Consider the following 24,915-nt stretch of genomic DNA (forward strand, 5'->3'; position numbering starts at 1 on the left):
AAAGAATATTTTTCAAATCTCCAAACAGAGTTGAAAACGATATCTGTATCCATCAGAGCTGTTGAAAACAGTGATATTTAATCTCTCGATGTAACATTAAGTGCAAAGAGGTTTAAAATATAAACGGAATCCTATGAACACAGCAATTTTTATTTAATTCCCTAACACAATAGCCCATTCATACCATCACAAATAAGACTGTATCAGCATTTCAGACGTAAGCTCTTTACTGCTAGAGACCTGTTATCAAAATGTAAAACTTGGATTTTGCCAGAAATGTATTTTCAGGTTCAGATGGTATAAGGAGGCGCGTTTTGTTGCTTTAAACATTCTGTTATCAGTCTGGCAATATGGAAAGGCTCTGTGAGCATAATTATCCGGGGCCATATTATTTTCACGATTTTATGAAGTGGTAAAAGAATGCCCTTCTTTTTGTAACGTGTACTGTTTCTTTCCTTCAGTGCATCAAGTAACATAAAGGTTTGGTCTGCAAAGGGTGAAATGTATACATCCATTCTCTCATGTAAATAGAGCTAGTCAATTATTTAAACTAAGAGGCAGGGAGCCTGGGTGGCTCAATCAGTTAAATGTCTGACTCCTGATCTCAGCTCAGAGCATGATCTCACAGTTTGTGAGTTCGAGCCCCGCGTGGGGCTCTATGTTGACAGTGCAGAGCCTGCTTGGGATTCTGGCTTTCCTTCTCTCTGCTCCTTCCCTGCTCTCTCTCTCAAAATAAATAGACTTTACAAAACATTTAAAAATTAAGTAAAAGGCATAACTTCCCCAAGGAGAGAGGGAGAGAGAGAGAGAAAAGAAATACAGATACACAGATAGATAAATGTAGAGAATAAATATAGACACATAGATATGGAAGATCCACATAACTCTCCTCGTAGTAAACCCACCAACACTTATTTCTAGGGGGCTCTCGGCCCCTGACTCTGAACCTGTAGGATTCGTGCACAGAAACCCAACTGACATGCTACACTTTATCATGTCAGGGATCCAAGCACTAAGCAGGATTTACACAGAAGGCTCTAATGGTTCCAGAGTGCTGTTGTGGTCTCCGGAAGCAAAATCCCACCCTGTAAAACGACTCCTAAATACATACTCACACAATGAGCTTCAGATTCATTTGGATAAACATCTTTATAAGGATTTCTGAAAGATGTATTTGTTAGCACTTAAGAGAGACCTTTACCTAGTTTCTCTGAAGGCACGGGATATCCAAAACGTGTGGGGATGGTTTCGCCAACACATACTTACGTCCAAACCCATCAAGGTGCATATACGTTAAATAGGTGCCGCTTGTGGTATGCCCATCATACCTCAATAAAACGGCTTTAAAATAATTTTAAAATGAAAAAAGGTACCTGCGTGGGCGGGTGCGCACGCACCTGCACCTCCCGCCCACATACACAGACACATTTCCCCCCATTTTCCTAGGACATTAAATGCATGCAAGCAAAAGCACAGGTTTCTGTCTGGGAATTTTTGATGAATTAATGATCCTAGAATTAAATCTCGGGGCCTCCGTTCTGACTATGCTTTTTGGATGTTTATGAGGACTTCGGTCACCATGTGCCTTCCAGGCACTCATTCCATGCCTCCCGCAAGCGGCCCAAAGCCTGCCACCCAGCTTTAACGTTATTTAAATGTACGTGTTGTTGGGGAATTAGAAATCCATTTAAGGAAAGCAGCTCATTATCAGAGAGTATTTTTTTTAAGATTAAACTCACTTATTACCTAATAGCACCTAAAACAACAAAGAAAAATAAAATGGCTATTAAACTAAGGGCCTAAACAATTCAAAAAACAAATTAAGCTTAGACTAAAATAAGAACTGGGTTAGAAATCCTCTTCTGAACAGTTAGTATGCGAATGTAATTACTGAAGAAACTACAGCTAATCAGCTGTGAATTGTATCCATTAATTAGTATTTGCCCTGGAGAAATGAGAAAAATCAGGAACGACGCTGGCACCGCGGTGTGCTGACGAGCCACGCGACGGCCGCGCTGCGTTTAGTCAAGCAGGTGGCTCCAGTGGTCCACGTAATTTGAAAAGCTCTCACCTGAAGTACTGAGCTGGAATTACAAAGCACTCCTTGCATATCTTTTGTATCTACAGCAGGCCTTAATTAATGGCTTTTAATTTGGAAACACTTGGCCATTGGGCGGGAACAGTTATAAATCATTTCAAATAGAAGCAAGGGTTGCTGTTGCACTGGGGGTAACGTATCTCCCCTACAAATATGGCCTCAGATACTGACTTGTGCAGGGAAGGGTCTTTCTCTTGCACAGGTGGCTGGGTCCCTGCTTGAGCGTGGTAGGGTGGCTGGATAAAATACAGGCTGCCCAGTTAAATCTGGCTTTCAAATACACGACTTTCAAAGTGTAAGTATGTCCCATGCACAATTTGGGATATACTTATACTAAAAAAAAAAGTATTGTCTATCTGTGATTCAACTATACCCTGCTATTGCGTATTTTTACTTGCTAAATTTGGCCACCCTACAGCATCGTTAAATTGATCAGGATGACAGGAATGCCACTTTCCATTTGATTTACCTTATCTGGTAACACTAGCTTAATTTAATTTGCTTTATTTTAAAATGTGACCTATGAATCCTGCTTTACTCATTTTGTGTAAGAACAGATCTGATTCTGAGAGAAAAAGTGATCCTTTGGGGGCAGATCTCTAATATAATGACCTCAGAACAATTAGCTTTAACTGAATTGTGTACAATTAAATTTACTTTACGTTCGAAGAGACAGTGACATCGGTAAACAGAATATATTACAAAAAAAATCCCTAGGTCCACAAGGGAAAGGGCCTTCACTGTGTTCACTGCTGTCTCCTCACAAACTGGCACCAATGCCAGGCATATTAGAAGCACTCCAACACTTGCTGAAGAGAGAGGGAGGGGGAGAAAGGTTGATCACATTCTAATTACCCTGAGAGGCCTTCTACATACATTATTTCATTTAACTCTCCCAAGCAGGACTAAATGTAATTTATTTTCCCAAGAACAAGTTAGAAAAAAGGAAATTATCCCTATTTTATAGATAAATAGACTGAGGCTTCAAGGGGTCCATGCCCCAAATCATAGAGGTAAATACTGGAGTCTGGTACCCCTCTTAACATTTCAATAGGCACGGAACTTTGAATATTTCACTCAGTGATGAATTCAATGTTAGAACTTGGTTTTTATCCTCTCACTCAAGGCTACAGTCTCCCAGGAGGTGTTTCCAGGTACCTAAGTCTAGCAGAATGCTCCTTAAGAGTTGCAGGGGCGCCTGGGTGGCTCAGTCGGTTAAGCCTCTGACTTCAGCTCAGGTCATGATCTCACAGTTCGTGGGTTCGAGCCCCGCGTCGGGCTCTGTGCTGACAGCTTGGAGCCTGGAACCTGCTTTGGATTCTGTGTCTCCCTCTCTCTCTGTCCCTCCCCTGCTTGTGTTCTGTCTCTCAAAAATAAATAAACATTAAAAAAATTTTTTTAAAAAGAAAAGAGTTGCAGAGTTGCAAAGCCCATAAGTTTGAGAAAGGCTGCAGACTACCGCCCCTCTTTTATGAGTCCCTGTGCCCACTACACCAGGCAAACGTTCCGAGAAGTCCTGCAGCTCATTCATTCACAGCAAACACTTATTTATGTGCCTACTGTGTGCAAGGCACTGCGTTAGGCTCTGGCAACAAAACGGTGAGAAAGATGACAAAGTTCCTACCTGGACGCGGCTCACAGTTTTCTTTGAGTGGGAGATAGCAAACCTCCCCTTTCCCCCCGTATTTGCCATGGGACAGACACCTCTTTTGGTTTCCCCCACAACAGTCTGTGGGAACACTTTGGGAAGCCTTGTTCCAAACCCCTTATCGACAATATTCTTTTACTTTTCCCAAATACTTCTTACAAAAAGCTAACATCCTCATTTTGCGCCATGGTCAAGTTTACGCCTTTTATGAATCACCTAAATAAGAATTTCTAAATTACTCATTCTGGGCTTTCGTAATTTGGCCGACTTCCAAGTTTTCTAGGTGGTAGCTCTCCACTGATGTTCCTTTGAAGATCCCCCAGTTCAGCCGCACTAAGATTATTTACCATGATTTCAGGAGTCAAAGCAAAATATTTCAAATCAACTGAAGGAACGCCAGGTGAAACAGAGTTACCTACGTAAAAACATTCCTTAATGCTTCTTTCTTAAGAAACAGGCCAATTCCAAGTGTTTCAAAGAGCTTACAGACTGGGGGAATGGTCACTGTGAGGCAGGGGCATTTATGAACTACACTGGTGATGATCGGTCCTTTCCACTTTGATAGGCTCTAATAGATGTGATCCCCAAAGATCTAATCCCCAAAGATATAATTATAAAGCAGGATGGAATTACTCTGCATGTCGAACTTCTGTATCTTAATAATTTCACAAAAGCACATCTTCATCGTACCTGGAGGTAGATTTGCTTTTGCGGCTTGATGAATAATTATAGCTTCGGCAAATACAATTTGTGAAGGACATCAATTAAAAAGGAGCATTGCAGGATTCCTAAAAAAATTTATTAAAGACCATCGTGTTCATGGCCTGTCTACCCGTGTGAAGTGCCAAAGTAAATTAATGGAGATTGTTAATTCTCGCTTGTCCAGCAAAAGGCTTGGAAGAAAGTAGAGCAGCCCAGACAAAACCCATCTGTAATCACAAGACGGATACTTCGGCTTGATCAGTCCACCCAACATGATTTTCACTAAAATTATTTTGACACCCATGTGAAGAATTGTGTAGGCTTCTAATAAAGCTGCATTAACTACAGGGTATCAAACAGCTAAATGGCACCAATTTAATCCTTAAAAAAAAAGATAATCCTTCGAATTCTCTTTCCTTTGTTCCCATTAGATTTGTTAGCAGACACCATCCAATTTGATGCCTCAGTAAGGACATCTGTCAAGTTGCTTACACAGATGAACTGCGCCATCACGGACCAAGTGCGCCAAAGTACGGTCACATGATGAGAAGGCAGTGCCTCAAAGTTCGCACACTCTCAAAGGCTCTGTTCGCTACCCCGTGGAAAAGAACTTACCAAAGACAATCAAGGTTTAACCATCTCCGGCAGTGGGAATCTGTTTCGAGACATAGAGCCCCAAAGAGTGAACACAAGCCAGATATGGCAAGTGACAATAAATACTGGAGATTATCAGGGGTGGATCTAGCACACCACATCATGAACGAACAACGACGTAGTGAATACAGACAGTCCATACCAAAGGCTACGGGTTCAACAGCAGTCTGGAAACAGAAACTGCAAACAATGGACTAAGATGTATAATTAGCAGGAGAGTATACACACACACACACACACACACACACACACACACACACAATTCCGCTAATTATGTATACACAAAGAGAGGATTATGTTCACATATATGTATAATTATACACACACATATATAAATTCACATATATATATTAATAGGTTCAAATATAAAGCAAGATTTTTGCAAGAAAATAAACTTTCAAAAATATTATTTGCCTTTCCATATGCTAAAAACTCCTAGATAATTATCTCCTGAGCACCAGACTCACATACCCAACTGCCTACATTTGCATGTGGATCTCAATAGGCATCCCAATCACAAGCACAAAACTGAATTCCTCATCTTCTCCCCAAACCTGCTCCACCCACAGCCTTCCCCATCTCCTTTGATGGGGAGATGACTCAGTTCCAGTGACTCAGGCCAAAAATCATCTTTGAATCCACTCTTTCTCCTTCCGCCATCAAATCATCAGAGATTCTGTTGGCTCCTCTTTCCAGTTACACACACAACTGACCGCTGGTCACTCCCTCCACTGGATTCACGCAGGCTCAAGCCACCCATCCCCTCCTGGGGTCAATGCTCCCCCTCCTGGCAAGTCTTGCTGGTCCTACCACAATGTCCACCAGTCTATTCTCAGCACAGAACCAAAGAGAGACCTTGAAAACCTAAGTCCGGTCATACCCCTCCTCTGCGTAGAACTTTCCAATGGCTTCCTTTTCCCTCAGAGAAGAAGCCAAGACCTCAAAATGGCCCCCCATTTCTTCTCTGACCCTTGGCCAATGTTCTCCCCCTTGCTTCTCCTCCTCTAACTCTGCTGGCTTCCCTGTTGTTGCTCCAATACCCTAGACACAGTCCTATCTCAGGGCCTTTGTACTGGCTCTTTCCTTGCAATGTCCTCAAGGCTTTTGCTCACTTCCTTCTCTCTCTCTCTTTTTAAAATGTTTATTTATTTTGAGAGAGAGAGAGAGAGAGAGAGAGAGAGAGAAAGAGAGTGAGCGCACACACGAGCTCCCTAGCATGTGAGCAGGGGAGGGGCAGAGAGAGACAGAGGGCGAGAGAGGATCCCAACCAGGCTCCTTGCTGCCCACGCAGAGCCCAAGGCAGAGCCCAACATGGGGCTCAAACTTTCGAACCTTGAGATCATGACCTGAGCCAAAATCAAGTCGGACTCTCAACTGACTGAACCACTGAGCCTCACTTCCCTCTTGAGTCTTTTCTCAAAGGTCATCTTCTGACTACCCTCTAAGATTTCTTTGCAGCCCTCTTTCTCCTCCAGCACTTTCTAGTCCCCTTCCCTGCCTTGATTGTTCTCATAATGCTTTTCAGCGTAACATATTTACTGTCTTCTCCCCCCCCACCCCGACCTAGAATGTAAATTTAATGAGGATAAGTACGTGTTGTCTACTGTTTACGCTGATGTCCCAGTGCCAAGGAAAGTTTGATAAATAGTAAGTGTTCAACAAATCTGTGTTGAATGCATGAGCAAATAAATTAATTTCTAGATGTGAAATGCTGGTACGCAGAACTGTTCTCCAAGCCAAGCAGGGCACCAGATAAGCACTTGAAATTCAAGCAAAAAAGGAGAAACCAAGCATCCATCACCAAATGTTCCTGCACAAACCACACCTATTGGAAAGAAGGGGTGAAGGGAAGAATCATATATTCTAATAAAATTAATATTTCAAATGTTAGAGACACTTAGCTTGAAAAAAAAAAAAGCTTCGTTCTAGAAAAATGCACTAGTCCTTTTATCAGAAAGACACAGAGGCCTGGGTGGGTGAGGCTGGAGTGTTAAGGGTGGGTGCCTTGGTGTTTGAAAATGCACTGCAGTGGACAAGGCTGATTCTGGCCTGCAGGCAAAAAGCCCGGAGAAGGGAAAGCCAATAATCTAACATCAAGGGACCAAGAGTCTGAGTATTAAATCTGACAGTTGATTTTTTTTCTAATTTAAAATATTCTGTTTTTAAGAAATTTTTGCTTCAAAGGTTAGGTCAGAGTTTCTCAAAGTGCGGTGCTAGGGACTACCAATTAACCAGATGCCTGTTTAAAAAAAAAAATGCAGATTACCTAATTCCCCAGAGTTTACTGTATCAGAATCTCTAGCCGGTGGGGCCCTAAAATTCTGCGTTTTTTTTAAACCAGCTTCTCGGGAATTCTAGAACGTGCTAATATTTGAAAACTACTCGTCTAGTTCATCTTGGACTAATGTAGAAAAAAAATTTTTTTAAATAAAGCTTTCCATACATCTGAAGATGATCTTATTGAAATGCTGATGTAGCACAAGCTGTTTTGTTTAAAGCAAGAAATGCTTGGCTCAATTATTTCCAATCTCTTCTTACCTTCCTCACTTACGGGAAAATGTAAACACCCATGAGGGGACCATCAGCCCCCCTCCCACCCTCATGAGCAGAAGGAAAGACAGAAACGTCCTAAGTTGGACCAAGGAGGGAATAAAGGTTCTAGACTTCTAGAAAACAGGTTTTAGATTTCTCAACAAGTTCCAGGGACCCACACAAGGAAAAAACAATGCCTCAACATATGGACTCTACTCAAACATGGAGGCCTTTGGATTTTCATGATCTGGATGCATCTGAGTCTGTAAATTGCATAACCATCTGGACTAGTTAGAGGTGGCAAGGAAAAAAAAACACAACACCCTCTCAAACCCAACTGCACTTGTTTAATATCAGAAAAACAAATAGAAGCAGAGGAGAAGACACTAAGCTTCCCAAATCAAGTTTTCTTTTTCACAAAAATGGAGCAATCTTCAAGACTAGCCCAGTAAGCAAGCATCACCAATAGTGAGAGGATGGGGAAAGAAAGACCCAACAGGTCTTAAGCACACAACCAATGAAAAGAAGCCAGTGGTAATGCACCTGCTGTTAAGTGGCCACACGTTTTGTGTAATTCTCTCAGCTCTCCCCTTTCTCCCAAAAGCCTCACTGACACTGAACCCAGCACCTACTGGATACCAACTAGTAGGATGTGTTTGGGGAATATATCTAACTTTCCAAAGATATCAAGAAGTAGGAAATCCGACTGTTGCTTTCAAGGGATGACCACCCAGTTAGGGTGATGGGGCAAAAACATCTCTCAGCCTAAGGGCTAAGTCCGGGAGTGACGCTGACCAATGATACGTACTTTCAGAAGAGGAACAAAAGGGAATGGCCACCCTGAGGAACAAGTCTGGAACCACAGAAGGGGGCAGGAGGAGGGGACGTCCCATGCAGACAGAAGGGAGTGCGCGAGGCTGCAAAGTGTGCGTAGGCTGTGTTCAAAGAAGCAGAGCAGAGACCAGTCTGGTTGCAGGGAGGTACCAGGTATTGAGAGAAGGGGAGGTAAGCTAGGGGAGATGGTCGGCAGCCAGGCTCGGCAGAGCCCTGAGGGCCAGTCTAAGCATTTTGAAATGTACTACATCGGAAGGTCTGTGAAGGATTTTGTTGGAGGGAAGAAGCAGAGAGAGATGCAAAACCCACACCTGAGCACATGGAGAGTCCGGGGTGGACAGGTCAGTTCTGGGAAAAACTGGAAGCAAGACCGGTTAAGAACACGTCAAGGTTGGCATGGGGTTGCAGGCGTCCAGACTGGGCAGAGGGAGGAGCGGATACAGAGAACGCTTCATCTCGAGTCAAACTAACCGGCTCTGAACTCCAATCCTGCCACACTAGCTGCGGGATGGCAGACAAGTTGCCTAACTTGTCTTAAGGGCCCGTTCAAACCCCAGCTGATCCCCTTGCTAGCCATGTTAACTGTGCACAAGCTACTGAGCCTCTGTGCGCTTAAGTCCCTCCCCCTCCCCCCGCCCCAATCTACGATATGGGAATAAGAACAGCATTTTGCCTCATCCTGGGGGTTTTGAGGACTAAATAGCGTTGTACCTAAGAAGCCACCTTTTCTATCTGTACTAATGGCTAGGTAACATTTCAATGAGTCTTTCAGAAACCAAAGCAGACCACGCGTTATCTGTTTTACAGACTGTTGTGGCTTATATCGGCAGAGGGAGAGAGTTTTACTACTCGAAGAACTCCAGTGACTTCTCAATGTTATTTCGAGTAAAATCCAAGTTCCCAGATGATCTGGCTGCTCATTGCTTTTCCAAACTCCCTCCTCCGAGGGCCGCTCCTGCCCACTAAGCCCCAGGCACACTGCCCTGACTACTCCTCACTCTCTGGGCCTCTGGCCCTGCCATCCTCCTGACCCCGACTGCTCTCCCCTCTCTCCTTACTCTATGCCGGTTTCTGCTTAATGTCTGGCTCCATGCCGTTTCCTCTGACCCTGGGACAGTCGGTGGCCTGTGATATGTAGGTGCTCGGTAAACATTTGTTGAATGGGGGAGGGAAGGAATGAGCCAGAGCGATCCAAGTGCCAATCCCAGCTCTATCACACTTGCGAGCTGCTTCGTGTTACCACTCTGAGTTTCTGTTCTTCATTTCTAAGGATGAAAGAATAGAGCTCTGTCGGGGCTGGGCTGTGTGAGGAGGGAGAGCAAACGGTCTTGCATGGAAGAGGCACTTGGTAAATGTCAGGAATTGAGAGTGAGGAGCCTCACTCTCAAAAGGTAGGAATTTTGACAGGTGCTACAGTATGGATATATGCAGAGCACTCCCCATGAAACGTCAGCGGAAGATTTCAAAGAAAAGGAGCCATTCAAGTGGGGTCTTGAGGGGTGTGTAGGAGAGGAGCTTGCCTGTGAGACAAGAGCTTTCTGGCAGGGAAAACTACTTGGGCAGAGCCCTGTCATAAAAGTGGGCCCGGCTGACCAGGACACTGGGCTACAAGCCTTCTTGGCAGAGGACAGAGGAGCCAGGGCCAGCAAGTACAGACTATACTTTGGAGAGGTTTACAGACGACACTCTGGAGAAGTTTAGCTCCAACATGCTGTATGGATAAAAGGAGACTCACGACATGTTTGTAGGTGGAGGAGAGAGAAAACACAAAAGTGAAGGAAGATCAGCCAACAATAAGCAGAACAGAAGATTCAGAGCATAATTTCCAGATAGTACGAATAACGTCTATTCTGTGTGTTTTCTGTTGTTTTCGGCAAACTGTGGGCATCTTTTATACAGTGACAGCAACTTGTAAAAGAGATAGATGTACTTGGTCTGCTTTGGTGTCTTGAAAATCACTGACATGATAGCTAATAGTTATTGGTCTGGATGGAAAAAGGCGGCTACGTTCTTTGATGTCAGCGTTAGAACCGGAAAGAACCCTTCCCCGTCCCCAAAAGTTTTGACGTTCGTGTGCAGATTTCCATCACCAGTGGTACATCCCTTGGGTGTAGAAAGGGTTGTGTCTCCTGATAAATTCTAATATTCCTGGGAGGAAGAACAACTTAGCTCTCATCTGTCAGGGGCACTCCAGTGGGAATTTGTTTATAGTAGGTAGAGCCATGGAGACGCACAGTAGGTATCATCTGCGAGGGTGGTCAGAAAATAACACCTTGGAAAAGTGCTCCTCGGCGCCACCTTGCCCACCTCCGGCTGCACGGGGTTCGCCTCCAAGCTCCAAGGCAGTCTGTGTGTCACGCAGCATGGCGCTAAAGTGACCTACTTCCCAGTCCATCTCCCTCAAGGGCAGGGGCTACAAAAGCCTCACTGGCCACCGCGGCACCATATCCTGGCACACAGTAGGTACTCAACTGCTAAGACAGTGCCCCAGGATCAGGCTCAGGGGTACTTCCAACTGGCAGCTTCAGCGTGGTTTGAAAAACGTGTAACTGAGCTATTTCTTTTTCTGTGCACGTGATTCAGTCCACATTGCATTCGGGCGAATCCCGAATGGTTATGGACCCCCAAAGTACTGCACAGCCTAAAACAAAACAGAAATGGGAAGTCATAGAAGATAAAATCGGGGAGTTATTTTCCTCATACTTCCAGATTCTGTAGCTCATGCTGCAACCAAATGACTAAGGACCTCAGAGACTTTCCACTGAAAACAAACTTTAAGGCCTCTAATGATGTGACCTATTTATACCGAATACCCTTAGTAAGTCTCCTGGGCTTCCCTTCTTACACAACTATATGAAATTTCAAATGTAAAAGTGGCCAAATATCCTGCAGGATTTTTAAGTGAAAATGTTTTAAACAATCACAGCATTTCTTGAGTTCAATAACTAAACTCTCCTAACCAGGGGTAAAACTCACGATGTTCTGTAATTTCAATCAGTCCCTCCAATTATGATTTGTTATGAATTCCTTCAAATCATCGACGGCTTCCCATTATCGGTCTTCCATTCCTTGATCTGTGAAGTATAAAACGTAGTGCTCTTCAGCTATATCATGTCCAGGTGCCTAAGACAAATAGCTAATACAGAGAGGCCGATAAAGCTATAGATGTAGATGTGCAGGTAAAGCATCAAGATATACAGACAAGATTCTCAGCCACGGGCAATTTTGCCCCCCAAGGGACATTTGATGATGTCTGGAGAGAGTTTTTAATGTCCCGACTAGGGGATGCTTCTGGCATCTGGTGAGTAAAAGCCAGAGATGTTGCTAAACATCCAACAGTACACAGAGCAACGCCCCCAATAAAGAATTATCCTGTCCAAAATGTCAATAGTACCAAGACTGAGAAACCCTGATATAGATCAATCCATACATTAAGCATAAACAAAAGATATTTGAAGTGTTTTAAAAATAAATACTACAGGATTACTGCTTCTGCGCTATCTAAACACAATCAGTGTTCTTTCTTCAAGTGGGCATTATGCTGACTTTGGATAGACCTACTTATAAGATTATTGACTGCAACCAAGGATTATCTTAAATGTGTTTCAAATATGTATCAAATAGTTGGTTGTCAGCTAGGAAGCTTTCCATTTACATAAATGCTCAGTTGCTTTTTTTTTTCTTTTTCCTGCTGCAAATAAATGGAGAAACAGAAATAGTGTAAGACGTTATTCTAAGGCTAACATTTAAAAAGAGAGCAACAAACCTCTAATAAATTCTTCCTGAAGAATTGTGACTTAATGTGTTTATTTTCCAGTCTCGATCATACTTGATAGGCCGAATACTTCAAGTACGTCACTCAAAAACCATCAGTGATAAGACGATCCCAAACATATATAAAATACAATCATTTGAATCCAACAGGATTAATGTCTACGAATTCACATCCATCACTTCCAAAAGTTTAAGAGCAAGCCTCAGATACTTGATAAGGATGATAACATAAGAAGCCACCAGCGCTGTTCTGGCGATTGAAACATGTCAGGCCTAGTGTTTTACAGCACAGTGGCAGGGAGCTTTTGCTCACGCTGCAAGAATATCTTGATTACGTACATCTTTGTGTGCTTTTATGATTGCCTGAATTCTGTAGGGACAACTTTTTACCAGATGGGTGATCATACGGCTTTCATTAGTTGTCTCTATCTTACCAGTTATGTTTGTTTTTTAATCTAAAATCTTGTACTGGGAAGGGGCTCACACAAGACCCTAAATCCCACTTCTGATAAGGTCTGGGGCAAGAGAAAGCAAAATTACATTCCTCCCCACCAGCTCTTCCGAAATCTGTAATTTCAGATTTCGTAACGTGTTTACTTTAAAAAAGAGAGGTTCCCCCCACCCCAGGCTTGTATTTTAATTACTTTTTGGTTAGGAGGTTAATGATTTCTTACACATAACCATAAAATAAAATCCCTTCAAAGGAGGGGCCATTGGCTTTCATCTTGAAGACAAAAAATGGAATTCAGTCAAGATGTCAATGTTAATTCAGTCAAGATGTCAAAGTTATTTTAGCATTTTACATAAAATAACCATGAATTCAAGTATTCCTATATAAAAGAAGCATTTTATTCTTGGAATCCCCAAAAGTCGTTGTATACTAACACATTCAAGATTACCTTAACATTGCCTTGCGTGAATTTAAAAAGATGTGATTATACAGCAATGTGTAAGCAGCTCTTCTCAAATCATAGATCAAATTTTACCCACTTCAGCAAAAGTCCAATCCTGTTCCAGAGGAGTAACTCAACTATATGAAGGAAAACCGTATCGAGTTGTAAAGGCAAAAGTGACCAAAAAGGAGATAAAGCAGATGCAAAAATCTTAAAACAATCGTAAAAGGATATTAGTGGGGCTGCGTTTTAAGCTAAAGACAGTACATGAATACTATCTAAATACTGACCAACCTTCTCAATATGCCACGGTTACAAATGCAACCTATCTGGGGAGGACATTTTTGCTTAGGGACTTTTTTTGTACAAAAGGACAAAGTGCTTAGCTTTAAAATAAAATGTTAGCACCATTTTACAGGGACTTCTACAAAGTGCACACATGACCAACCAATCCTGACTCCATTTATTCCTAGAAAGGGATGTGTTTTGTTGTTGGTTTTTTTTTTTCTCATTGCTACTAGTGGAAGAATATATATGGCACAAAGGAAAAATCGCTCCACATTTCACGGCGCTGGTTAATAACTGAGGGAAAAAGTACGAACCATCTATAAAGCCTATCTATAAATTTCTTTGGCCATCATAAAAATAAGTTAGAGGTATGATCTTTTTTTAAAAAGAACTGCAGCTGCTTTCATATCAAGATTAATACTGAAAACAAACCCCGTCTAATAGGGCCCCCTGGGATAAGTAACAGATTCCATGAGGGATGTCCATCTGGTACTGGCCATAAGCGGCTGCCTTCCCTGACGGGCTGTGCAAACACTCCATACCAAAAATAAGTGCTCACAGGAAAGACCATGCTTACTGCCCAAACTGTTTAACTCTTATGTTTTAATAACATTCTTCAGGTGATAAAGATAATAGCCTAAAGAACAACTGGTAAAAAAAAAAAAAAAAAGTACGGGGCACCTGGGTGGCGTAGTCGGTTAAGCGTCCGACTTCAGCCAGGTCACGATCTCGCGGTCCGTGAGTTCGAGCCCCGCGTCGGGCTCTGGGCTGATGGCTCAGAGCCTGGAGCCTGTTTCCGATTCTGTGTCTCCCTCTCTCTCTGCCCCTCCCCCGTTCATGCTCTATCTCTCTCTGTCCCAAAAATAAATAAACGTTGAAAAAAAAAATTAAAAAAAAAAAAAAAGTACATGTAGAAGAGAACTCGACGTAAAAGATCAGATTTCCCCAATGGGAAAATACACCCTCCAGAGATAACAGGAAATAGGTTATATTAAGTCAAAGCACTTGGCATTGACCATAAGAGCCCGAGAAAATACCAAGTGCTCGTCTCGTTCCAGCATCGAACAATTACAAACTCCCCTCGTGTGCCTTTTGAAAATGAGCTAAAAGTACAAAGAAACCAACCCTCACAGGTTTATGGATGTGCCTTGGCCAAAAGTTTTTTAAAGTTGGTCCTGACAGTTTTTAATACAAGAAAAGTAACTTTACCAAAGAGATGGGATTTAATTTCTAGCGGCAGAACCTGACGTTGATGCTTTATGCGGTCCAATCTGGAACTAGATATAGTATTGCTTTCTGACAAAGAGTGACCAAGGAACTATCATCCTGCTCTCCAGGGACGTTCATGATGGAAGGTCTGGATAAGATACGGAGTTTTACCAGGTAGCAGGAGTAATGAAGCAGAAAAGGTATCTTTGACACTAAACACAATGTAATATATTTTATTTATTTTATTTTATTTTATTTTATTTTATTTTATTTTATTTTATTTTCTTAATATAGTTTCTTGTCAAGTTGGCTAATATACAGTATACAGTGTGCTCTTGGTTTTGGGGATAGATTCTTGTGATTCATCGCTTACATGCAACACCCAGTGCTCATCCCAAGTGCCTAATGTTCATCAAACCTTATGGACTCCAGTAGTGGAGAGAAACTTCATTCACTGGGCAAGGTCTTCCTAGGAGTTTAACTGCGTCAGATGTAAACATTCTAGAAAGGTGGTATGTCTCAAATTTATTGATTTTATTTGAAACAGTTGTGAAGTGGTTTTAATGACATAGGAAAATGGCCATGGTGTAAACACCATGATTCGAAACTATATACATTGTTATGGAATTTTTCTTCTTTTATTTTTGTGCGCGTTCTAAAATTAGTACCTACTAGTTCTGTAATCAGAAAAAAAAAAAAATACATTTACAATGGAACTGCCCAGAAAGGAGTTCCCTAGTCTCTATCAGCATAAAGCACATAAGTGTATAAAAATCCTGAAAAAAATAGCAATAATCAATTTTTACTGTTCATTCATTTACTCCTTCTAACAACAAATATATTCTGATAACATCTATGTTGCCAAGCAGTTTGCTGAAGTAGTCAAAATAGCACACAGCCAAAAAAGTCCCTGCCTTCATGGAGCACACAACCCTGAGCAGAGAAATAAGAAAACAACCTAACGATTATACAAATATAGAGTGAAGGGGCGCCTGGGTGGCTCAGTCAGTTGAGCGTCTGACTTCGGCTCAGATCATGATCTCCCGGTTCGTGAGTTTGAGCCCCGCATCGGGCTCTGTGCTGACAGCTCAGAGCCTGGAGCCTGCTTCGGATTCCGTGTCTCCCTCTCTCTCTCTCTGCCCCTCCCCTGCTTGCCCTCTCTCTCTCAAAAATAAATAAATATTTTTAAAAATTAAAAAAAAAAAAGTATCGAGTGAAATGTCACCTGTGAAGTATGCCACTGAGAAAGACACAGGGTGTGGGATGGATTAGAATGTGTGCTGGCTGACCAGCCAGGAAAATACTGCAACAGAGCAGGTGAGATATGATGGTAGTATGAACTAAGGAGGTAATGAAGAAAGTGAAGAAGTGGATGGAGTCCCAGAATTTTGACCCTGGAGGACTTGATGAGTTGAGAGGCGAGAGCGAGAAGGGGCTATCAGGGAAGACAGCTAGGTTTGGAGCTTCCATAACTGGATACGAGTCAGCAGGAAAGAATCAGTCTTGAGGGAAGGAGGGCTGAATCATGGGTGCATTTTCAATGTGCTGGGATTGAGGCGCCAAGAGATGTCTGCAGTTTATGGGAACAGTGTGGAATAGAGATTTTGTACGTGCAGATGTTTAACGAAGCCATGAACATGAATGAGACCGGGGAGAGAGACTATCTGGAGTGGGGCAAGAGGAGGTCTAGGGCAGAACCCTGAGGAACTTGAGTATTTAATGACCCAGATATAGATCCAGCAAAGGAGCCTGTGAAAGTGACAAGGGTTGTAGAAGCAGCTTAGAGAGGGTGGTCTTCCTGACGTTAGGAGAAGACTTCAGGAAGAAGAGAGGGATGAGTAATGTTAAATACTGAAAAACTTGAAGTGGGATCTGTTTGTTTTAGTGACACCAAGACACTTTGCCATTCACAAAAAGCACAGAGCGGAAACGCAGGGAGGGACAGGCCCCAAGGCCCTCCAGGACTTGCGAAGACAAGACAGACCTTTATGCAACATCATGGAGCCATATCCAAAAGAAACTCAAATACTCACTCCAGTTTTGGTGGGAGGGGACAAAATGGAGGGGCCAAGAGGTCATGCTGTGGCTAAGGGTGAGTCACACATACAGGTGATGCCTGAATGATGTGGGGGTTAGGGGCACCGACTGCTGTGCAGTTGAAAAGCCCCTTATAATTTTGATTCCCCAAAACTTAACTCATGACAGCCTACAGTTGACCAGAAGGCTTACCGACAAGTCAATTAATACATATTTTGTATGTTATATGTATTATATACTGTATTCTTAACATACATAGCAAGCTAGAGAAAAGAAAATGTTATTAAGAAAATCATAAGGGGGGGCGCCTGGGTGGCTCAGTCGGTTGAGCGAACGACTTCAGCTCAGGTCACGATCTCACGGTCCGTGAGTTCGAGCCCCGCGTCGGGCTCTGTGCTGACAGCTCAGAGCCTGGAGCCTGTTTCAGATTCTGTGTCTCCCTCTCTCTGACCCTCCCCCATTCATGCTCTCTCTCTGTCTCAAAAATAAATAAACGTTAAAAAAAAAAAAAGAAAAAAGAAAATCATAAGGAAGTCCGGGCATCTGGATGGCTCAGCCGGTTAAGCCTCCGACTCTTGTTCAGGTCAGGTCATGATCTCATGGCTCGTGACATCAAGCTCCGTGTGGGGGCTCTGCGCTGACAGCAAGAAGCCTGCTTGGGATTCTCCCTCTCCCTCTCTTTCTCCCCCTCCCCCACTCACATTCGCTTGCTCTCTCTCTCTCTCTCTAATAAATAAACTTTTAAAAAACAAAGTAGTTTAGAAAGAGAAAATCATAAGGAAAAGACATTTATAATTCTGTACTGTATTTATGCCCCAAATTCACATAAAACTGGACCCACACAGTTCAAACTCACATTGTTCAAGGGTCAACTTTATAAAGAAAATGTGAATACCCATCATATGATCCTGATTTATTATGGGAGAAGAGATAGTAAGCATTATGCCCTTAAGCATATAAGTTATCCTCAATAGATAGACAAGAGTCTAAAAAAATGTCTGTAAAGGAAAATTCCTTAGAACAAATGGGCAAAAGAGATTTTCTTACAATAAAGCAGAGATCTACCTTTTGGGATTAGTGGAATGGCCTTGCTTGTCTATGATCTGTAAGCACTGTACGTTCCGGAAACTGGTTGGCTTCCAGTGGTGGTAGGCACAGGGCCACCCTGTGCTCACACCGCTACCTCACGACCCTCCCCGTTGCCTGGATTATCAGGGGTCACTGGAGCAGCTGAGTCACAGATGACAAAAAAGGAAAAAATCAAATGCCATCCCCTTCATCATGAGTGGTGCAAAAGGGACAAAGACGAGCTTTGCCAGTACTCTTTCACTGCTAGGGAAGGGTCATATGTTAAAAGGTATTACAGGTTGACTCCTACCTCGAGACTTAATACTAACCAATTCAAAATTAAACATCCGTGTATTATTAAGCAAGAAATACCTCTCATCTCCAGTTTTATTGACTTTAAGTTTGAGGAACTTCCACAATGTGTTCAGAAGAAACTGACATCCACTAGAAGAAACAGGATTAAAAGCACCATCTCAGTCTCTGGGACACCCGTTTGTAAGCCGGAAACTGCCACTGCCACGTGTCTCCTCAATATCCATTGTAAAATACAAGAGTCAGACTAGATTTTGCAGTTCAAGTTAATGCAGGAAATAGTAAATGTGAACATTTGAGGAAATTTCTAATAAAATCTGAAACCATTCATTCCTCACAAAACAAGTTGTTTTAGTGATTGTTGATGTTGGGGTACTTTTTAAACCCTCTGTGAAGCCAGGTGAATTCCTACAAGTCTACGGTTTTTAAGAACCAAAAACTTAACGATGAAGAAAATATGGAGATAAAGTCTAAAAGCAAAAAAAAAAAGTAATAATGATTAATAGTGAAAAGTGAATTCTACCCGCCCCCTCCATTCTGATGTGTCTAAAGAATGAAATTCATCCACACTGACTCTTTCCCCTTTCAACTGCTGTCCTGTCAGCTCTATTAAATAAGAAGAGAAACTTCCACGTCCCCAAATTTGAGTAACTAGCAGACTATACTTTCTATTTAGGTGGCCTCCTGCTATGTATTTTCCATCTTGAACATACCCCACGTTCTCCAGACTTCAAGCTCCCTCAAGCTCCAGTCCCCGTCTGAAATGCTTCTTCCCACCCCCAGTGCAACACACCCTTGCCTGCAGCTAGGGGCCTCCAGCTGAAATTCCATGCATTCATCAAGATGCAATGCAAACACCTCCTCCTGCAGAAACCCTCCTCAGCTTGGGCCACCAGAGTTGCTGTCTCCTTTAGAATCTTCAAAGCCCTTCCTTTCCACCTCTTTTATGGCACTCAGCATGTGCTGATAATAAGGGATTCTTCCTATGCTTCGTGCCCCCCCCCCCCATCTCCCACACACTGGAAGCTTCTTAAGGGGCAAGAACCATCTTGTCCCAGAGGACACTTGCAGGACTAACTACATATAATGCTTTATCAGCAGAAGGGACCCAAGTAAGTGTTTGGATGTATCTCTGCATTCTCCATGAACTTTTTTTTTTTTTTTTTTTTTTTTTTTAGCAGAAGAGGAAATACCAACTGAAGACAAAGAAAACAAAGGTCATAGAAGTAAAACATAACAAGGAAAAAGGATTCAAGTCTTAACATTATATTACTCGGGTTCCAGGAAATAGACTCCCTCCCCGCCCCAAATGGTCTGCAAATCTACAGTTGACTCATTTATTCAACAAAGGTACACTGAGCCTTCATTATGGAATATATAAATAGACACACACACACACACACACACACACACACACACACACACACACACATATGTATACAAGGATTAAAATAAGCCTTGGAGACAAGAGCACCAATAATATGTATGTCCCAACAGGCATGATCTATCTCTTTATTATTAGGTTTCTGATCTCAGCAGAGCCCCTGTGAGCACTCAGCAATCCCTTGTAACTCTTCCTATTCATTTCCTAGAGCAGCTCTACCAAATTCTCTCCTCCCTCCTTCTTTCCCCTCCCCCACCCTCTTCTCCTCCCCCCTCCCTTCCCCCACCTCCAGCATTCTGTCCCATCCTCCTCGAAAGAACTCTGTCCCTCACTGAGAAATACAGAGGCTATCAGTTGAATTCTTCAACTGTCACCCCCACACCAGCACCTTAAATCATCCTTTTCCTTCTTTTGTGTTCTTCCACAGCTACTCTAAATCCCACCCCCATGTAGACATGGCTCCATGAAGTCACCTCTCATTGGGTTCTTCAGCTTTTCCCACCCCGCTGCTTCCTCCCTCAGTTTACAAAAATGTTCCAACCCTGTTCACCCCCAGGGGTGCGGGGAAAACCACTGAGTCCCTCTCAAAGTAGCATCACTTCCTTCCCCCATCGCCCCTAACCCAGCTCCACACCTTGATCTTTCATTCACCCCTAACCCTCCTGCAATCCGTCTTCCTCCATTTAATGAACTGCTTGTCATTAAGTACACCGTGGACTCCTAATTACCCAATCCCATGGACGCTTCCCCACAATCTCTCGGTCTCAAATGATCGCTTTTCCTCCTCTGACATTTTCAACCATTCCTTTTATGAAAGAGTGTTTTCATTTGGAACTAGTTACTCTCAGACAGTTTTCTTAGCCCCCTGAAGATTTCTCAGTTTCTTCTTAACACATGCTCTGATAATTCATCACGTCCGATGTGTCAACCACCACCAGTCCTCCAGTCTAAATATCAGTCGTTGTACTGAGTTGTAATTTTCCAACTCCTTCTGAATCTCACCATGGGTGTCTTACCAACAACTCAAATTCAACAAACCCAACGCAGAGATCTTCTTTACAAATCGCAGACATGTTTGCCTCAAGTAACCTACCACTATCTAAACTTCCCATCCAAAACATCGTCCTTGATCCCCTCTGTCATCTTCCACAAAAGGTCATTCAGCCATCAAGCGGGCAGTGACACATACATCTTTCGCGTTGTTCTTCTAATGGCAATGCCAATGCCAGTGCCACCCAGCCCTCAGATTCCAGTCCAGATTTGATTCCTTCTAATCCATGTCTGGAGTTACCGTTCTTTCAATTCATCTCCCAAACAACATTTTTACTACATTGTAAAACAGCGGATAATACTGAAGAGTAGGACTATCAGAAAAGGCATTTCTCACCCCTGCCCAATATGACCAACCGTTCAATATGTTCACATAATGACTTCCTATCTTGTCTTTCCTCTCCACAATGTATAGTGTAATCTTGAAAGTAAAATTGGGACCAAAGTGTCTAATACTTTTTAAGCTTAAAGATGTTCCCCAACCATTTTCCTTACTGTTACCCTCTAAGATGTGATTTTTTTTTTAAGTTTATTTATTTTGAGAGAGACAGAGTGCAAACCGGGGAGGGGCGGGATGGGGGGGTGCACAGAGGATCTGAAGCGGGCTCTGTGCTGGCAGCACAGAGCCTGATGCGGGGCTCAAACCCACGCACTGTGAGATCACGACCAGAGCCGAAGTCGGATGCTTAACCAACTGAGCCACCCAGGTGCCCCTAAGATGTGATTTTTAATAGTTACAGGGTATGTCACGGCATGGGCATAGCATAATTCACATAATCAGTTCTCAGCAAGGTTAGTCTTCCAAAATGGAAATCTGATCATGCGTATCCTTGTGGGGCTTAAAACCCTTCAAAGGCTGCCCGCAGCTTACTGATTCCAAGCTCTCTTCCTCAGTAGGGGGAGAAAAGCCATTCACAAATGGCCATCACCTTATCTGTACAGCCTCATTCCCTTCCCCTCGCCCGCTGTCAACCTTACCCCCTCGACTCCCATGATCCTTCACTTCTTGGTTCTGCCAGTCCCTCTCCCACCAGTGCCCTTACCTCTTACTACCCAGTGGTGACAGGTCTTGCTGCTGAGATGCCCGGGGCTGTTTTTCGCACTGTGTCTGTTTGTCCATTCCCCTGGTTAGTGTGTGAGCCCCTCTATGAGACCCATCATCTCCTTGCACAGCTAAAGCCTCACATTTGTGTCAAATAAGTGGGGACCGTGGTTTTTTTGTTTGGGTGTGTCACCACTGTGGGACTTAACGACGTAACACTTACAATAACAAGGGCTCAGACGTCCTGAATGTTAAGTACGTGCCCCGTCAGATGTCGTTCGAGCCTCACAGTTGAGGTTTTACACGTATTCGGACGAGTATTTGCCTGACATACCTGCCCCTCCCCCCTTGGCTGTAAATGTCACAATGAACTGCTTCCCCTTTTGCTCACTGCTCTGTTCCGAATCCTGGGCACACCGGGTGGAACGTGGTAGGTGCCACATAAATATTTCCCGCATAAATGAACAAATGCCCCCGTGAGGTCATTAACGGTATAATCTTCATCCTTAAAGAGCGGAGACTCAAGTGCAAGCACTTCGGTTGGGGTTTCACGGCAAAAAGCCGATGACGCGCCAGTATGTTGCGACGTCCCCTAACAACTTTTGTGACTGCTTCTTGTCTCTCATGAAAGGAGACACCCACGGCCATATGCCAAGCTGCGCTCGGGGCTGTATGCCACGTTGCCGGGAGCAAGAGGAAGTTCAGCTTTTGAGAGACTCCCATCTGAGCGGCTCTGATAGGCCCCCTGGACACGGTAAAGGCTGCCCTTGAAATATTACTCTCTCAGTTGTTCCTGGCTGTATACATAAGAGCCATTTTCCGAAATGGATCTGGCCCACGAATTTTGGTTATCAAATTATTCTGGCCATATTCCGAAACTTTTTAAGGGAGCTGTTAACGCCAGTCACCTTCAAAGCTACCAAACCCCAAAATTCCTTCCTTTTCCTTTTATGTAGAACACTCCTGAGGAGCTGAATTTTCATATCCTGTATCTGGGACCGAAGACAGATGGCCAATCAAAATTAAGTCGCTCTTCCCCTTCCCAACTGAGTCGGGGCTCCAAACGTGACCAGGTGTTATCGGGTATGACAAGAAAAATAAAAGGCCGTATCCTTGCGTCTGATTTGCAGAATGATGAAAAGCATCTTCATTTTTTTCTTTTTCCTCAAGAGTGGAGTCTTTCAACTCTCAATTTTGTTTTCATGAGAGGCGCAAGGTAGATCAGACAACCCAACTGGAAAAAAAAGTTCACCCCAGCTTTCGTTCTGAGAACAGTCAGATCAAAAGAATTTTTCTGAAGGCAAAACAGGTGGGTTTTTCCCCTTTATACTTACAAGTGAAACAAATATGTACTTTGTACTTTCACTGAACACAGAACAAGTGGACAGAACCGAGCTTCTCTGTGCTTCGTCAAATACTCACACCTGCACAGGACAGACTCCTGTCTTGCAAAGGAAAAGGGGACGGAAGCCAGTGACTTGTCACCGAGGCAAAGGGGACAGGAACTCAGCAGCCGTAATCCCAACAACTCGCGCAGAATAATGTGCAGGGGAGAAATACACGTTAAGGAAATGTTAAGAAAGATTAAAAAAAAATTTTTTTTTACATTTATTTATTTTTGAGAGACAGAGTGAGACAGAGCACGAGTGGAGGAGGGGCAGAGAAAGGAGGAGACACAGAATCTAAAGCAGGCTCCAGGCTCTGAGCAAGCGTTCAGCACAGAGGCCGAAGCGGGGCTCGAACCCACGAACCGTGAGATCATGACCTGAGCTGAAGCCGGACGCTTAACCTACTGAGCCACCCAGGCTCCCCTCAGGAGTTTTTATTTTTTTACTTTTATTTTTTTTAATGTTAAGAAGTATTTAACCCTGGACACACCCTGCCTCTCACATACGACCCCACATGCACGTCGACCGGCTTCCTCTGAGAAACCGGCTCTTTGGAATAGTGAGCTCTACAATCTTTACAGGTTCAGCGTATCCATAAATTGGACCATAAAATAAATGTAGTAATGGCGAGTTCCCAGGAGGCGTCAAAAAATAAACGTATAAATAAACCACAGGGTGATGAAAAGCAATAAGCAACATTTTATACTAAATATCATCTGAAGAGAATTACTGCCTGGCAGGAATAAAGAGAAACAATTGGTTACAAATGTTTGACAACCCCAAATACTCTCTTTGTCCTTCTCAACCCCTCTTTTCCTCCCAAGGAAACATCCTCAATTGTTTTATTTTCATCCCGGTCCGTCTCAGAGAATCTTCTTCACAACTGTGCCTTGTTTGCACAGCATGCCTTCTCCTCCAAACACTCAGCACCTTTGCTTCCTCCTCTAGAAACCCCACCTTTCTTACAAAGTCCTTCCCTTAATTTGGAAGAAAGGCAGTAACTATCTCCCAAACTCCCATCCATTTAAACACATAATTATCTAGACATCTCTTCGGTCACTGCCACACTTCCTCTATTCAATGTCAATACTTCGGATGCTTTTCCAGTGTTTCTGCCTCTCCCTTGCAGGCACGTGCTCTTTAAACATTTATCTCCACCAATACTGAAAGGCTTGAATTTTCTATCTTAGGAGTGCAGACAGCTTCTGACTGATAATCCAAAACTCCCCTATAACCTTTCCATCCACAGGTTTGGGAAGAATTTTACAATCTCTTCTTCCAACTCCCCAAAGAATCCTCTAATACTGGCAAACAAATCTGCTTGTCATTTGTGGCGGCTGCAGCTAATTATTTTCTGAAAGTCGGGCTCCTCGCTCCATCAGGTAGAGTTACTGGCGAGCCCCTCGCGTTTTGGTGAGGCCGTGGGACCAGCTCCCTTGCACGCTGTTGCCGTCGCAGTGTGAGCAGAAAGGATGTGCGTCACTTCTGGGCCAAAGCGGTTGAGAAGCAAGGGTGGCTTCCCCACTTTCTCTCCCAGCTGGTTGTTGGCACTTAAAGGAAGACGGCAGAGCCCCCATCAGCCTGGGTTCACCGCCAACCAGACCAACCTTGAACTGTACAGGTGAACGAGAAATACGCCTCTATTATGTGTACTCATTATCCATTTGGGATCTATGTGTTATAGCCACTGGGCTATTCTCACTGGGCGGCCGTCTCCTGTTTACTCCCACTTCTCTTATCTTCTGGGGCCATCCCAATGCTTCTACATTACTTAGATGATCCTGTGTCCTTCATGTCATTCAAGTTTTTGACCAAATTCATCTCTCTAATAAAAACTTCTAGCAAAAATCATCCTCTGGACACATATATTGTTTACATTGCCATTCACTTGCATCGGGTTAGATCAGTCTTTCAATCCCTCCCTTGTCAAATATTTATTCAGTACTTAACCTCAGATGCAAAGTTTCTGCCAGCCTGATCACAGGATAACTGGAGGGGAGAA

The 24,915-nt window shown here is 43.3% G+C and overlaps 1 protein-coding gene across 5 annotated transcripts in view; it reads right to left on the bottom strand.

Annotated features, from left to right (window-relative positions):
* The window catches only part of TOX3 (TOX high mobility group box family member 3), a 108,730-nt gene that overhangs the window by 30,727 nt on the left and 53,088 nt on the right, over positions 1–24,915 (bottom strand). The window lies entirely within an intron of this gene.

The sequence above is a fragment of the Felis catus genome, chromosome E2 (assembly GCF_018350175.1).
Source record: "Felis catus isolate Fca126 chromosome E2, F.catus_Fca126_mat1.0, whole genome shotgun sequence".
NCBI lineage: Eukaryota > Metazoa > Chordata > Mammalia > Carnivora > Felidae > Felis > Felis catus.